The following is a 14,101-nucleotide window of genomic DNA, read 5'->3' on the forward strand; positions in this document are numbered from 1 at the left end:
GGGGCACTAGGGGTGCTGGGGGACCTGGCAGGAGGGCCCTGAGGGTGCAGGCAGGGGTGGGGGGCCTGGCGGGAGGGCCCTGAGGGTGCTGGCAGGGGTGGGGGGCCTGGCGGGGGGCACTGAGGGTGCTGGCAGGGGCGGGGGGCCTGGCGGGAGGCACTGAGGGTGCTGGTGGGGGGCCTGGCGGGGGGCTGGGGGCCCTGCATGCCCCATGTGGCTCTCCCTGTGCGTGGGCGGATTGATTGGAGGTGGCAGTGAGGTGCTGGGCTCTGTGGTGCCAGGCCCGTCCCCATGCCAGCTGCATCCCTGGCTCCAGGCACTTCCGCAGCCGCCGGGCAGCGTGCGAGCAGGCAGCCGAGTGTGTGTGTGTGGGCGGGGGGGCTGGCCCCTCGGCTGCCGCGTGTCACATGACTGGCTCCTGGCATGGGCCGAGGGGTGGGGGATGCGTGTGCCCAGTTAGGAATGGGTTCAGGGCCTAGGACAGGCGTCGTGGGCGGGGGGGGGGGGGGCTGCGAAATCCCCCCCCCAGCACCAGCCTACGCCCTCCCCCTTCACTCTTGCACTGGAGCATCCATCCCCCATTGACCCTGCCCCCCCGTCACTGCCCCCACTCCCTCGTTCCCCCACGGGCCGTCCCACCCCATTAACACCCCCCACTCCCCTCTTGCACCTGGGGCTCCCTGGCCCAGGCCTGGCGGCTCTCAGGGAAGGGGCTGTGGCGGGGGGGGTGAGCAGGGTCCCCAGCTCTGCCTGTGTGTGGGGCTGGCCGGGTGGGAGCTGGCCATGCTGTCAGGGCCGATTCCCACCCAGCTCCGCTCCCCTCTCCCCTCTGCTGAGTGCCGGGGCAGCCAGGCCATGGGGAATCTCCAGTGGGCGTGGGGGTAGGAGGCACAAGTCGCTGCCCCCCTGAATGCCACTGGGGCGGGGGCGGGGGAGCTGGGGTCCACGCAGCCAGGCTGCACGCACACCTGATCAGAGCCGAGAGAGCAAGAGAGAGCTAGCGCTCCTCACTCCCGACCCGCAGCCCCTGCTAGCCCAGCCCCGGGCTCCTGCAGGCCACAGCTACCTACCGGCTGAAGGGGGCCGCTCTGGCCAGGCCATTGGTCTGGGACTGTTGTCCAGGGTCTGGGCTCTGGAAAGCTGCTGAGTCCCAGGAGGGTCCCTTGCCATGCTGGCTGTAGGGCTCTGGCAGGCAGAGGAAAGGTGACAGGAAAAACATTATAATCTCCGTGTGCTGGGCATCATGGCCAGGGATAAGGCTGGCATCCTACTGATCCATTCGAGCTAAAGGAGAATCCCCCTGAGGTGTCAGCAGTACAGGGCCTATGACACATTGGATCAGTTCCGATTCCGTCCAGGAGGGGGTGGCATTGCTCAGACACCCCAGCCAGCTCCTTCCGGCCTGAAATAGTCCAAATCTGCTGATCTGCCCCGCGCGCAGCAAGGCACCTCTGCGGAGGAAGGCGTCGGAGCAGCGAGTGGTTGGGGTTGGAATGGGGAATTTGGAGGGTGTGGGGCGGCCTGGTTTCTCGGATTCTCCCGCACTGGGAGCTGCTGTTGGCTCTGCTGATGGTTTTGCAGCGCAGGGGCAGGCAATGCCGCGGCAGGCGCCTCTTGGCTGTTATGACTTGACGGAATAAATAGAGCGACTGGAGAAAGAACAACTTTTCTCTTTGCCTTTTGTGCTTCCCTCAGCCATTTTCGAAGCCGAGGAGGAGAGTTTGGTCTTATCCCCAGAGCTGCCCGGGTTTGACTTTAAATCCATGTGGAAGGTAGATGAGAGACCCCAGTTGCGCTGATTTCAGTGTGGCTGGGTCTAGATCGGTCTCCTGGGCTTTAAAGAGTTCAACCCTCATCTCTGGTCAGTTTCCCAGCTAGTCAGTTTCCTCGGTCTGGGGAGATCTGCTGGGGTGGGGGAGCTCTGAGCTCTCCGGTGACCTTCCCCAGACCTGAAGATGGGCTCTGTGGAGCCCGAAAGCATGTCCCCTCTGCCACCAGCTGTTAGTCCAATAAAAGATGTTGCCCCTGACCCAAAGACAGCTCTCCCCTTCGGCGCCAATAGGGAGCTCCTCGCCTGCATCAAGCTTGGCACGTGGTCCAGACACAAAGGGCGAGGGCTTCCCCCCAGCCAGCGCATGGAAGCATCTCCATGTGCAGCATGCTCGAGCGGGTGTGACTGAGCCGTGCCCATCACGCCCCCTTTGCTTTCCTGGCTCTGCCCTGGCGTTACCCCGGCTTTGTGCAGCGAATTGCTTTGGTGGCTAGAGAGAGCCCCGGGGAGGAGGCCGGCCGGCATGGGAGCCCTGGAGCACTCCCACCCACGAGGGAGTGCAGGCCGTCAGCGGCTGTGCGTATGTCAGGGCGCCGCTATTGTTTGGTTTGGTTTCTTCTGCTGCCAAGCTGAGTTCACGGGGGCACCAGCAACAGATGTGGGGCAGGGGGCAGGGATCCTCACTGTGGGACTCACATCTTTTGGAGGATTTTGCTGTTGGCACTTCAAAGAGAAATGGACCCCTGCCCCTGCCGATTGATCTAGCAGGAGCCCTTGTCTGAGGCTGTTCCCGGCTCGGGGCCTGAGCCACCTGGTGGTGATGTCTCAAAGGGCAGATGCCCGCTGTGCACTCTGAAAAGGGGCTTTCTGATTGGTAAGGCCCCGATCCTGCAACGAGTTTGTCAAGTGCATGGCGTTGGGGGTCTAGCAGAGTTAGGAATTTAAGCTCCCAGGCTTATCTTTTGAAGGTGTTCTGCAGGTTTCCTTTGAGGACGAGGAGCGAGAGGTCAGCTAGGGAGTGATCCCTTTGTGAAAAGTGTTTGCTCAGCGGTGATAGGGTGGTTTTGTGTTTGATCATTTTCCTGTGTGAGCTCATTCGAGGGTATTGTCATTGGTTTCACCCACATACTTGGTATTGGGGTATTTGATGCACTGGATGAGATAAACCACATGTTGTGATAGGTGTGTGGGCCCCATGGATCTTGAAAAGTGTGTTGTGGTGCGGGCGGGGAGGTAGATCATTATAGCATTGGTGATATGTCTACAGGTTTTGCATATGTTGTTCTGGCAGGGGCTGGTGCTGCTTTGAGTTGCTGGATCTTGGTCTGTGGGGAGCTTGTTTCTAATGATGAGACTGGGAGACTGTTTGAAGGCCAGAAGAGGGGGTTCAGAAAAGATTTCTTTCAGGATGGGGCCCCCATCAAATATGGGTTGTAAATGTTTAATAATACCTGTCTGGGTTCCAGTGTGGGGTGGTAGGTGACAATTAGAGGTGTGAGGTCAGTGGGTTTTGGGGTATTTTATATATTGAAGGTTTTCCTGGGGTATTTGGGTGGCCCATTCCATGACACAATCTACTTCTCCGGTAGAGTGTCCTTGTTTGGTGAAGGCGGTTTACATGTGTTAAGGTGTGTATCCAGGACTTTCTCCTCGGAGCATGTTCTGTGGTGTCTGAGCGCCTGGCTGTAGATAACCAATGTCTCGGTGCATTTTGGGTGGTGACTGGATCTGTGAAGGGAGGTGTGCCGATCTGTGGGCTTCTTGTATATAGTTGTCTGTCGGGTTCCATTGCTGAAGCAGATTGTGATGGAAGTTGATGCTGGCGTGGGAGTATTCTAGAGAGTTGAATGGATGGTGGTAGTTGAAGTGGTGGTGGAAATCTAGGAGGGAGTTCAGGTCTGTCCAGAGGATGAAAATATCATTGATGTTTCTCAGGTGTATCATTGGTTTTGTGGTGCATCTGTCCAGAAATTCTTCCTCAAGGTGGCCCATGGAGAGGTCAGCACATTGCGGAGCTCTCCTTGTACCCGTGGCTGTTCCCATGGTTCGGACAACGTGTTTGTTGTTGAATGTGAAGCTACTGTGGCTGAGGATGAAATGGATGGGTTTGGCAATGTGTTCCGGGTGGATTTCTGAGCGTTGTGCATTATCTTTTAGATACTTGAGGCAGGCAGCAATGCCGTCATGGTGAGGGATGTTGGTGTATAGAGAGGTGACACCCAGGGTGGCAAGGATGTGGTTCTGAGGGCAGTTGTTAATGGTGCAGAGTTTCTGGAGGAAGTCAGCTGTCCTGGAGGAAGCTGGCCCTATTGTGCAGTGAGTGGTTTGAGGCTGGTTTTTGTGAGTCCCGATACATCTTCAGTCCTAGTGCTGCGACCAGATACAATGGGTCTGCTGGGTTACCTTTCAGAGTAGCAGCCGTGTTAGTCTGTATTCGCAAAAAGAAAAGGCGTACTTGGGGCACCTTAGAGACTAACCAATTTATTTGAGCATGAGCTTTCGTGAGCTACAGCTCAACTCATCGGATGTTGTTTGTGTATCTTGGGAAGCACGTAGAAGATCCCTGATGTGGGCTTGTGGGGGATGGGCTTGTAAAGTGTTTCTTGGAGTTGTTTGGGGAAGGTGTGATGGTATTGTTAAACTCCTGGGTGAACTGTGGTGTGGGGTCTTTGAGTTCTTCACAGTGGGTGGTGTCAGAGAGTTGTCTGTTGGCCTCGTTGACATTGTCAACTTCTTCTTCTTCTTCCATATGGCTGGGGTAGAGCAGCAATTACAATTTCACCTGAAGCCGATCGAGCCAGGTGGCTACAGCAGGAGTGGCAGAATTTATTGCAGTGATGCCTCCTTCATATTCATAAATTGGGCTGCAGGTGGTGAGATGTTGGTTGGTCTGTTGTGGGGAACCACACTTGCACGCTGGGGAGTTCTTGATTTTCCGTTTGTGCATTAGATGCCTGCATCTACCGTGGTTGGTTCGGATTTGATTCAGAGTTGACCAAGATGACTGTGGAAGGTCAAACCCAGGAACCTCCTGCGTGGGATCCGGCACAAGGTGCTTATTTTTAAAGTCTTGTTTAGCCCAATCTGCTTTGCAAGCCTCCTTCTGATTGTCACCTGATTGCATGAGGCTAAACGAATGTTCCCAGAAAGGCTTGCGGGACTTAAGATGCTGGTGGTGGGGGGGGAGGGTTGTTGAGGTCTGGGTGGATAGGAAACATCTGTTTTCCTGGATTCGCTGAGCTTCGTGGAGCATCGCAGCAGTTTGGCCTGCCGGCGGGGGAGCAGTTTGACAGAACAGGTCGCCATGGTGTTGGAGTTGACGGAAGGGTTCCCGGGATGTGCCGCATCCCTGTATTCAGCTGGGTGTCCACACGTCGTGTGTGGCCGCATCTGCTCCATACCGGTGCACGATATTCAGCTACCAAATATATAAGCACCATTGCAGATGTTCGCAGCACTGACGCTGTGGTCATCGTAATTAAGGACTGCGAGAGCGCCCCCTTTGCCCGCTGGTTTGATCACTAGCTGGTGGTTGGATTTCAGGACAAGATAGCTGTCCTCCTGGCAGCAGAGCGAAACGCCGTGTCTACACTAAACGCTTTTACCAACGCAAGTTACGTCAGCATGGAGCTGCCGCAGTTAGTCTATCACTTGTGCCTATGCATCCTTGGCTCCTTGCATCGGCGCTGGGGGTGCACCACGGGTAGGTAGCCCAGTATGCAACGTGCCATCCTCCAGCGCACTGTCTCTTGGGAAGTTTTGGCAATGCATGATGGGGCAGAAAGCAGTTGCACAGGGGTGACTGGGAGCAAGGTGACAACTTCCCAGCATGCAATTTTCTACATCCCATAATTTTTGCACCTTTTAAAAAAAATCCCATGAACTCACGCGGCCCGCCTCGCTATCTGCCCTCTCTGACAGAAGCTGGAACCTGCACAGTTCTGCATTATTGTCATGGGCATTGCAAGCACAAGACGCACGATCTTTTGGTATTTGCAGAGCCGCAAGAAGAACCAAATCAGCGAGGAACACGATGATTGCTTGGAGGACAGATTGCTGGGGGACAGACCGAGAACCAATTCAAGGTTGTTGATGGCATTCACAGATCAGCGGCACACGGTGGACCGTCGCTTCTGGGCCTGAGAAACGAGCACTGACTGGGATTGCATTGTAATGTAGGCTTGGAATGACAAATGGTGGCTGCAGAACTTTTGGATGTGGGAGGCCATGTTCCTGGATCTGTGTCCCAAGTTCGCTTCCGCCCTCCAGCCCAGGGACACCGGAATGAGAGCTGTACTGACAGTGGAGAAGCCAGGGGCTGTGGAAACTTGCAATGTTGGATTGCCACTGGTCAGTGGGAATCATTTGGGGAGTTGGCAAATCCACTGTGGGGGCCATTGTCATGCAAGCACATGGGGCCATTAATCACCTCCTGCTATGCCAGCCTGAGAGTCTCAGCAATATGTCGGACATAGTGGATGGATTTGCTGCAATGGGATTCCTAACTGGTGTGGAGCATTAGATGGCATTCACACGTCTATTTTAGCACCAGCCCACCTTGCACAGAGTACATCGACAGAAAGGGCTACTTTTCCATGGTTGTGCAAGTGCTGGGTGGTCACCAGGGATGCTTCACTGACATGAACATTGGCTGGTCAGGGAAGGTGCCTGACTCTCGCATCTTTAAGAACGCAGGACTGTTCAGAATGCTACAAGCAGGGGCCTTCTTTCCCAACTAGCGGAATACCACTGGCAATGTTGAAATGCCAATAATGGTCCTGAGGGACCCAGACAACCCCTTTCTCCCCTGGCTCATGGAACCGCATACTGGCTACCTCAACAGCATCGAGGAAAGATTCAGCTACCAGCTCAGCAGGTGCAGAATGACTGCTGAATGTGCTTTTGGTAGATTGAAGGGATGTTGGCGTTGTATACTCACAAAATTGGATCTCCGTGAAAAAAACCCCCAATGGTTATAGCTGCTTGCTGTGACCTGCATAATCTCTGCGAAGCAAAGGGGGGAAACTTGCCACTGGGGGGTAGGGCAGAGGTGGAGTGGCTGTGGGCTGAGTTTGAACAGCCAGACACAAGGGCTGTTAGAAGAGCTCAACACTGAGTGATACAGATCAGGGAGGCTTTGCAAGAGCACTTTAACAGTGAGCCACAGTAATGCATTGTGATGTACTCTGCTGTACCTGATGCTGCTGTTTTGGGGCCTGTTAAGAATTGTGTGGTGCTTGGTGTACATGTGTGAATATAGCACTGTCAATGCACTGAATAATTTTGTTGTACTTGCTGTACATTTATGATTATTACTGTCACTAAGACGATGAGTTGTCACACTGCATGGTAACAAGTACTGAAGTGGGTGCTTTCTTTGCTCTTTGCAGCATACATTGGGAACAAATAAAGATGAATTATTTTCCAAACAATAGAATTTTGGGTAACAAAACCAACGCAAAAAAAATCTGTGCAATTTACATACAAAATACATAGAAAAGTAATAAAGTAGTGAAATGGAAGTTAACAAGGGGAAAGAACATTCATGTCCATTTAACCTACACATACAGCAACCGTGGCTGTCACAGGTCAGTGCATGTGAAGCTGTGGCTGTCGATGCTTTCTCCTGGTGTGGGATGGTAGGGGTAGGCGTGTGGGCCCTGAGGCCATATGGAATGCTATGGGGCTGGGGGGTGGCGTAGGGACTGCAATGGGAATCGAGCCCAGGATTGTTCAGTCTGGAGGTCCCAAGAGTCTGCAGCATCTGCGTTTGCTGGTGGAGAAGCCCCATTGTGTCCTGGTGCATTTCCCTCTGCTTGTCTTGCTGGGACTCCTGGGCCTTTCTTCTGTCCACTCATTCCTTCCCCAGGCTGTCTGCAATATTCACCCTCCTTCCCCTTTGCTCATGGTCTGATGCAGCACCGGCTTGTAGGATCTCACTTAACGTGTCATCTCAAGTCCTCTTTTTTTTCTCCTCCTCATCTTGCTCAGGTGTTCCATGGGTGTGGAGAGGGAACCACTCAAGGCTGCAACGCAAGCAGGTATAGATAAAACACCCAGAGGTACCATTGTCACTATAGTCACAAGGGAAATGGAAAGTTAGGGTTTAGACCTGCTTTCCCTTGCTCCCCTAAAGATTTAAACAAGACCTGCTTATTGACGCTTCTGCTTCGGAGGGCTTGTGCACAGCACCAATTGCGGTACTGGCCATGGTGAGTATGGTCCACCAGAGGCGAGGGGAACGAGGAGGGAATTGCTCGTTTGCAAGACGTGAAGAGTGTCGGGCAATGGCCCTGGATACCAGCCCTGTTTTCCCGGCGATGGTGATTTTAGCTGATATCTCACTCAAGGGGAACGAAGGCACAGAGACCACCGCTGCTGCTGGTGACCTGAAGCTGCCCAGGGCCGTATGCCATTAACTTGTTTACTGCAATGGTGCCTGCTGAAGTGATCACCAGTTGGCATGGGAAAGTGTCCTACCGTGAAGGAAGGAATAAAGCTGCCATCTCTAGAAACCGTTGGGAGAGGATTGCAGAGAACCTCCCTGAAAGTTTTATCGAGATCTCTCAGGAGGATTCAAGGGACATCTCTGTGTAGATAAACAAACTGCTCCACATCCCCCCTGCCTTAACTGTGCAGGGGAACGAAAAGCGGATATCTCTACCTCTTTTTCTTGTACCACTGCTTCTTCTAGTGCAACTAAATTAATGTGATGGGAAATACATTGACACACTTACCCAAGGTTCCTTCCCCTTATCGGGCTCGCCCCTGCTCGACTGCCAGGACTGACTGGATTGTGGTGGAGTCTCAGAGGTCCTGGCTCGTGGCATAGCTGGATCCCCTGGGCTCATGTCACCTGCCTTCGACCTCGCTGTTCAAGCTAGGGGTCTGTGACTCATGCTCCTTGGAGGTATCCCCGGTGCCATGCGGGATGGGACGGGGTCTCCACCAAATTGTGGCACGCAGCTCTTTGTAAAAGCAGCAGGTCTGTGGATCAAGTATTGGCCTCCCTGGCCTTCTGATCTGCCTGCCGCAGTTCCTAGGCTTTCACGTGGCTCTGTCACTGGTTCCTGCGATACCCGTTCTCCAGCGTCCCCCATGCAATCTGCTCCTAGGTGTCCACGTTTCGACTTCTGGTCTGTAGCTGGGCTTGCATGGCCTCTTCTCCCCCGAGGCCCAGGAGATCCCGTATCTCCTGTCTGCTCCGTGCCAGAGTGTGACAGGAGCGTGGAGCCGGCCCGGCCAGCTGGGCAGAGCTGCTAGGTGAGCATACCACGCTGGGCAATCAGGAAAAGGCTTCAAAAATGTGTGGGGTTGTAAAGGGGGAAGGGGAGGGGAGGGGAGGGGGCGCTTCCGGTCTCTGTGACCCCTGAGCAGTGGAGTTCCCAACTGTGATCAGAGCAGGTCAGTGTCAGGCATTGTGGGCAGCTGCTGGCGAACTTTGAGGGTTGACTCTGGTAACCAGATCCAGACAAGGCAGCTGATGTCGATCTAACTTTGTAACATAGCCCAGGCCCTAGTCGGGGCTGTGATGTTGGTTACGGATTTCACAGTGGAGGGTTTTTTTCCATTGACGCAATCGAGGTAACGATCCAGTGTGTGGTTTTGCCCGCTGAGGGTGTCCAGTCAGCTGATGACTGCGGGCAGGGAGGTGAAAGAATGCTTGGGGGTGTAGTTGGCGGAAGAATTCTTCTGGTTTTCCGCAGGTTAGGATGGTATCAGGTTGGTTCAGCTCCTTGAAGAATGCAGATAGTTCCAGGCAGGGGCTGTCTTGCTAGGTTGACGACACTGGGGTGTTGTGTGGTGGCCATGGGGGGGGGGTCCCAGTGCTGTGGTTTCTCCCGGAGGTTGGGTAGGAGGTCGTTGAAGTCAGTTACACACCTTGTTTTTGTGTTGGGTGGCTGTCATTGTTTTGAGTGTCCTGCATGATCTCCAGGTAGGTGTCTGGCTTTTTTCTCTTCCAATGTGTGGGAGCAAGGGATGATCTCTACTTTGAGATGGTCCCTTCTGGAGCACGAGGGGTGCAGTAGATGGTTCCCCAGCGTCTCTGAAGTCTGTCTGCAGAGTTGTTCGCCATATCTGGAGTGGCGTATAGTGATCAGAGGGTGGTTATTGGCGAGTCCTCTGGGCATGTTGTTTTGTTTCTTGCATTTGCTCAGGAAGCCGATGTCGCTGTTTAGCCTGGCTTCCTTCTTCTTCATCTTGTGACGTTTCCATTTTCAACAGCAAAACTCAGCCTCTTCCCTAGTGGTTTTTAGCGTAGCGGTAGCTGGGTGGTTCACACATCCAGCCTGGGGGGGTTCCCAGCTGGTTTTGAGCTCCTGGGGAGAGAAGTCAGTCTTAAACCTGTCAGCCATTGTCTAATCGTCTCTCTTGATTGTCACTGTCACGTATTGTGTGTATTATCACAACACGTAGGTGCTCGCATGAGGTCCCATTGTGCTAGGGGCTGTACGGACACAGACCAAAAAGACAGTCCGTGCTCTTCCTTACATCCAAGTGGTGCACAATCTCTAGTAACTCACAAACCTGTACAGGGATTTTCCTCGGACTTCCCACCCAGCAGCCGATGATCAGCCGTGGAAATATTCAGATCTCCTGAGGAATGAGGTTCTAGCAACTGCCCCGCCCGACCTCACCCTGCCGTGGGGCCCCCGGCTCAGACTGCGGTCCCCACATTGTGCTGGGCCGTTTGCCCCGAGCGCACAGACAGGGACCAGAAGCACAAAGAGCCAACATTTTCAACAGTGCCTCTTGATTCTGGGTGCCTGGCTGGCACCTGTAGCGCCCACTGATTCCAACTGGCATGGGAGGTGCACAGCACCCCGGAAAATCCAGCCCTAGGTGGGTCCTGTGAAAGGCACAAATAAAACCCAGGAGTCCTGATGTCCCAGCCCATAGCTCTAACCGGTAGGCCACACTGCCTCTCCTCCCTGAGGAGTGCAGGCTCGGCCCATGTGTGCCATGCTCCCTGCTCAGGGTGCCTGGCAGCGCCCATCTAGCCTGGCGCTGAGTGTTCCTGCGGTTGCAGTGACCCCCCCCTCCCCCGGACCCATGTTGTGTGCTCCAGAAGCCTGCTTTGAGGGGGGTGCTCTGTGACATGCACTGGGGTTTCCCCTCTGATGCAGGGCAGCCCTTGGTGTTGCCCCGTGGGGTGACATGAGTGTGGTCGTTCTCAGCCAAAGGGCATGGCAGTGGGCTGGGGCTGGGGAGGCTCCCAGTGGAGTTCCAAGTGTGTGGGCTGCTTCGTGTGTGCCCTTGGGCAAGTCGCTTAGCCGCTCTGTGCCTCAGTTTCCCTATCTGTACCATGGGGACAACAGCCCTGCCTTGCCTCCCAGGGGGTGTTGGCAGGAGAACCCCATCCAGGGTTGTGAGGGGGAGGACAGGGAGAGCCGGGGACAGCGAGTGGGGGGTGCAGCGGAGGGTGCGGGACTGTGGGGGTGCCCTGGTGGAGTTCATGGGGCAGTGGGGGGGGTATGGCAGAATGCTGTCGGGTGCAGGGGGCGGGGCCGAGCGGGGCTGGGGGCGGGACCGGTCCGGGCAGGGGGCGGGGCAGGGGTGCAGATCGGGGCGGGGCCGAGCGGGGCAGGGGGCGGGGCCAGTGCGGGCCCGAGCGGGGCTGGGGGCGGGGCCAGTCCGGGCAGGGGGCGGGACCGAGCGGGGCCGATTCCAGCCGGCGGCCGGGCCGGGCCGAGCCGAGCCGAGCGGGCGGGGCCGCCCGGCAGCGCGACATGGAGGCGGCCGGCGAAGGTGGGTGCGGGGGGGGACCGATCCCGGCCCCGATCCCGCTGGGGCGCGGGGAGCAGCAGGTGGGGGGGCCGGGAGCCAGGCCCTGCCCCCCCAGCGTCCTCTGCCCCCCCGCCCTCTGCCCCACTCCCCCTCCCCAGCCCCCGCGCGTCCTCTGCCCCCTTCTGCCCCGCCGCCGCGTCCTCTGCCCCCTCCTCCTGCCCCCCAACCCCCTTCCTCCTCTGTCCCCTCCTCCTGCCCCCCGCGCGTCCTCTGCCCCCTTCCTCCTCTCCCCAGTCCCCTCCCTCCTCTGCCCCCTTCTGCCCCGCCCCCGCGTCCTCTGCTCTCCTCCTTTGCCCCCCCGCCGCGTCCTCTGCCCCCCTCCTCCAGCCTCCTCCTGCCCCCAGCCCCCTTTTCCCCGTCCCCCAGGGCCGGCTGCCCCATTGCACCCGCGTGGGGCCCCTTGCGGGGCTGCGGGAATCCCGCCGGGGCGCCCCGTGGGACGGCGAGCGGCCGGGCTGGCCTGTGTGGGGCGAGGGGGCTGGAGGTGCCAGGCTGGTTGGTGCGTGGGGGGGATATGGGGCACAGGGGGCTGGAGGTGCCAGGCTGGTCTGTGGGGGGTACGGGGCGAGGGGGCTGGAGGTGCCAGGCTGGTTGGTGCGTGGGGGGGATATGGGGCACAGGGGGCTGGAAGTGCCAGGCTGGTCCGTGTGTGGTGGGGGGCACAGGGGACTGGAGGTGCCAGGCTGGTCCATGTGTGGTGGCGGGCACGGGGCACAGGGGGCTGGAAGTGCCAGGCTGGTCCGTGTGTGGTATGGGGCACAGGGGGCTGGAGGTGCCAGGCTGGTCCGTGTGTGGTGGGGGGCACCAGATTGCCCAGGATGGCACCGTGCTGTTGGATGCTGTTTATCCGTGGAGTTGGTGCCAGGTGGCTGTGGGGAGCCCGGCCCAGGGGCAGGCCTCTGTGCCTGTCTCTGTCCTGGGGGCTGCGGCCGGCCACGCTCTGTGGGGCTCCCAGTGGGGCTGGAGCATCTCTCCCCGCATCGCTGCATGGCACGTTGGCTTCCTTGGCACGGTGCAGCCCCCTGGAGCCGCCCGCCTTGTTCTCCTGACGCAGCCTGGCCTCACGCCACGTGCCAGGCCTGGGAAACCTGCCGGCACCGAGCGGCAAGTGGGGGCTGCGTGCCAGAGGCTCCTCGGAGTCCCTCGGGGCCTGCTGGGAACGCTGGCCGGCCGCGGAGCCCCGCACGCCCGCAGCGGGAGGGCCCTGGTCCCGGCACCCGGCTGGTGGGGTGGATACGACGGGGTTACCCACTGGCCCCAGAGGGAAGGGCCCATAGCTCCGCCAGTCTAGTCTCTCGCGGTCTGCCCCTGGCTGGCGTAGCCTGGTCCCGCTCTGGGCCCCTCGGCACTGGTCCCGGCACCCGGCACCTGGCTGGTGGGGTGGATTCGACGGGGTTACCCACTGGCCCCAGAGGGAAGGGCCCATAGCTCTGCCAGTCTAGTCTCTCGCGGTCTGCCCCTGGCTGGCGTAGCCTGGTCCCGCTCTGGGCCCCTCGGCGTCGAGGGCTACTCGCTGGGCCGGGCAGCTCCAAGTGGAGCAGGGGGCTGGGAGCGACCCACATGAGGCTCCAGGTGTGGGGATCAGGCTGGGCTGGGGGCCGACCCCAGCGATGGGTAGGGCCTGAACAAGGGGGGCTTTGCTGGGGGGGGGCGGAGGGATCTCCCCGGAGGGTGGGATCAGTTGGACCCCAGAGACACAGGCTGAACAAAGCCACGGCAAGGGGGTAGGGCGGGGGAGGCTGAGTTTGGGGAGTGCCCCCCCCCAGCTCCCATTACTGATGTCGGGGGTCAGCAGTGGCAGCCTGGTTGTGTGGGGTGAACTCGGTATCTGTAGGTCTGGCTTGTTGGGGGCATGGCTCCTGGGCCATCCCCCGAGGAGCTGGCTGGGTTGGCTGTCTACCTGCCCTGCAGTGCCAGGCCCCCTCCGCACTGATGGGCCCATGGGGGGGCAGCGGCAGCTCTGTAGGGTTCCCTTGGTGCAGAAAGGCAATGGTTGGGGGTCAGATGTATTGGGGACCCAGGGGACTGGCCCTGCTCATTAGTGAGCCCCCCCACCCCACCCCACCCCACGTGGGCTCAGCACCCTTGTAACTTTCTTCCCGGGCCTTGATCTCCCAGTAGGACAAGGGACGCTGGGGGAGAGGTTCTTGAGGAGCATGGCCTGACTAACCCCCCCCAGCCCCCCTCGGCATGGCTGCCCCCCACGTGGACCCCCGGGGGACTCCTCGTGCAGAGGAGCAGCAGCCGAGCCTGGAGAGCCTGCAACTCGCTGGGCTTTGTCCTCCCAGCCTGGGGAAATAGGCCGCGTAGGGGAGGGGCACGTGGGCTGGCGGGGGAGGGAGGGGGGGAGGAATGGGCTGCTCTGTGGCTGGATGCAGCCTCCCACCAGCCCACGTGCTCCTGCGGGGGGCTCAGGGCCTGGGGGTCCGGGGCATCTGCACGGTTCGGAGCCTGGCTTGAGAAGCTCTGGGCCGGATCCCGGCCTTGGCTCCTGTATCTCGGCCAGCCTAGCCCACAGGGCAGGGAATCCAGCGAGCGGCT

The 14,101-nt window shown here is 58.3% G+C and overlaps 1 protein-coding gene across 4 annotated transcripts in view; it reads left to right on the top strand.

Moving 5' to 3' along the window:
• LZTS2 (leucine zipper tumor suppressor 2) overlaps nt 1-14,101 on the top strand; it is a 49,709-nt gene that overhangs the window by 17,471 nt on the left and 18,137 nt on the right. The window contains exon 2 of one of the 4 annotated variants that reach the window (XM_084635635.1): nt 4,722-4,823. The exons of 2 other annotated variants lie outside the window; for them this stretch is intronic. The gene's annotated coding sequence lies outside the window, so the exon portion shown is untranslated. Of the gene's footprint in view, nt 1-4,721; nt 4,824-11,411; nt 11,522-14,101 lie in introns of those variants that run through there. One more of the 4 variants, XM_084635634.1, reaches the window with a different exon arrangement.

Source organism: Lepidochelys olivacea (assembly GCF_965140295.1).
Source record: "Lepidochelys olivacea isolate rLepOli2 genome assembly, chromosome: 7".
NCBI lineage: Eukaryota > Metazoa > Chordata > Testudines > Cheloniidae > Lepidochelys > Lepidochelys olivacea.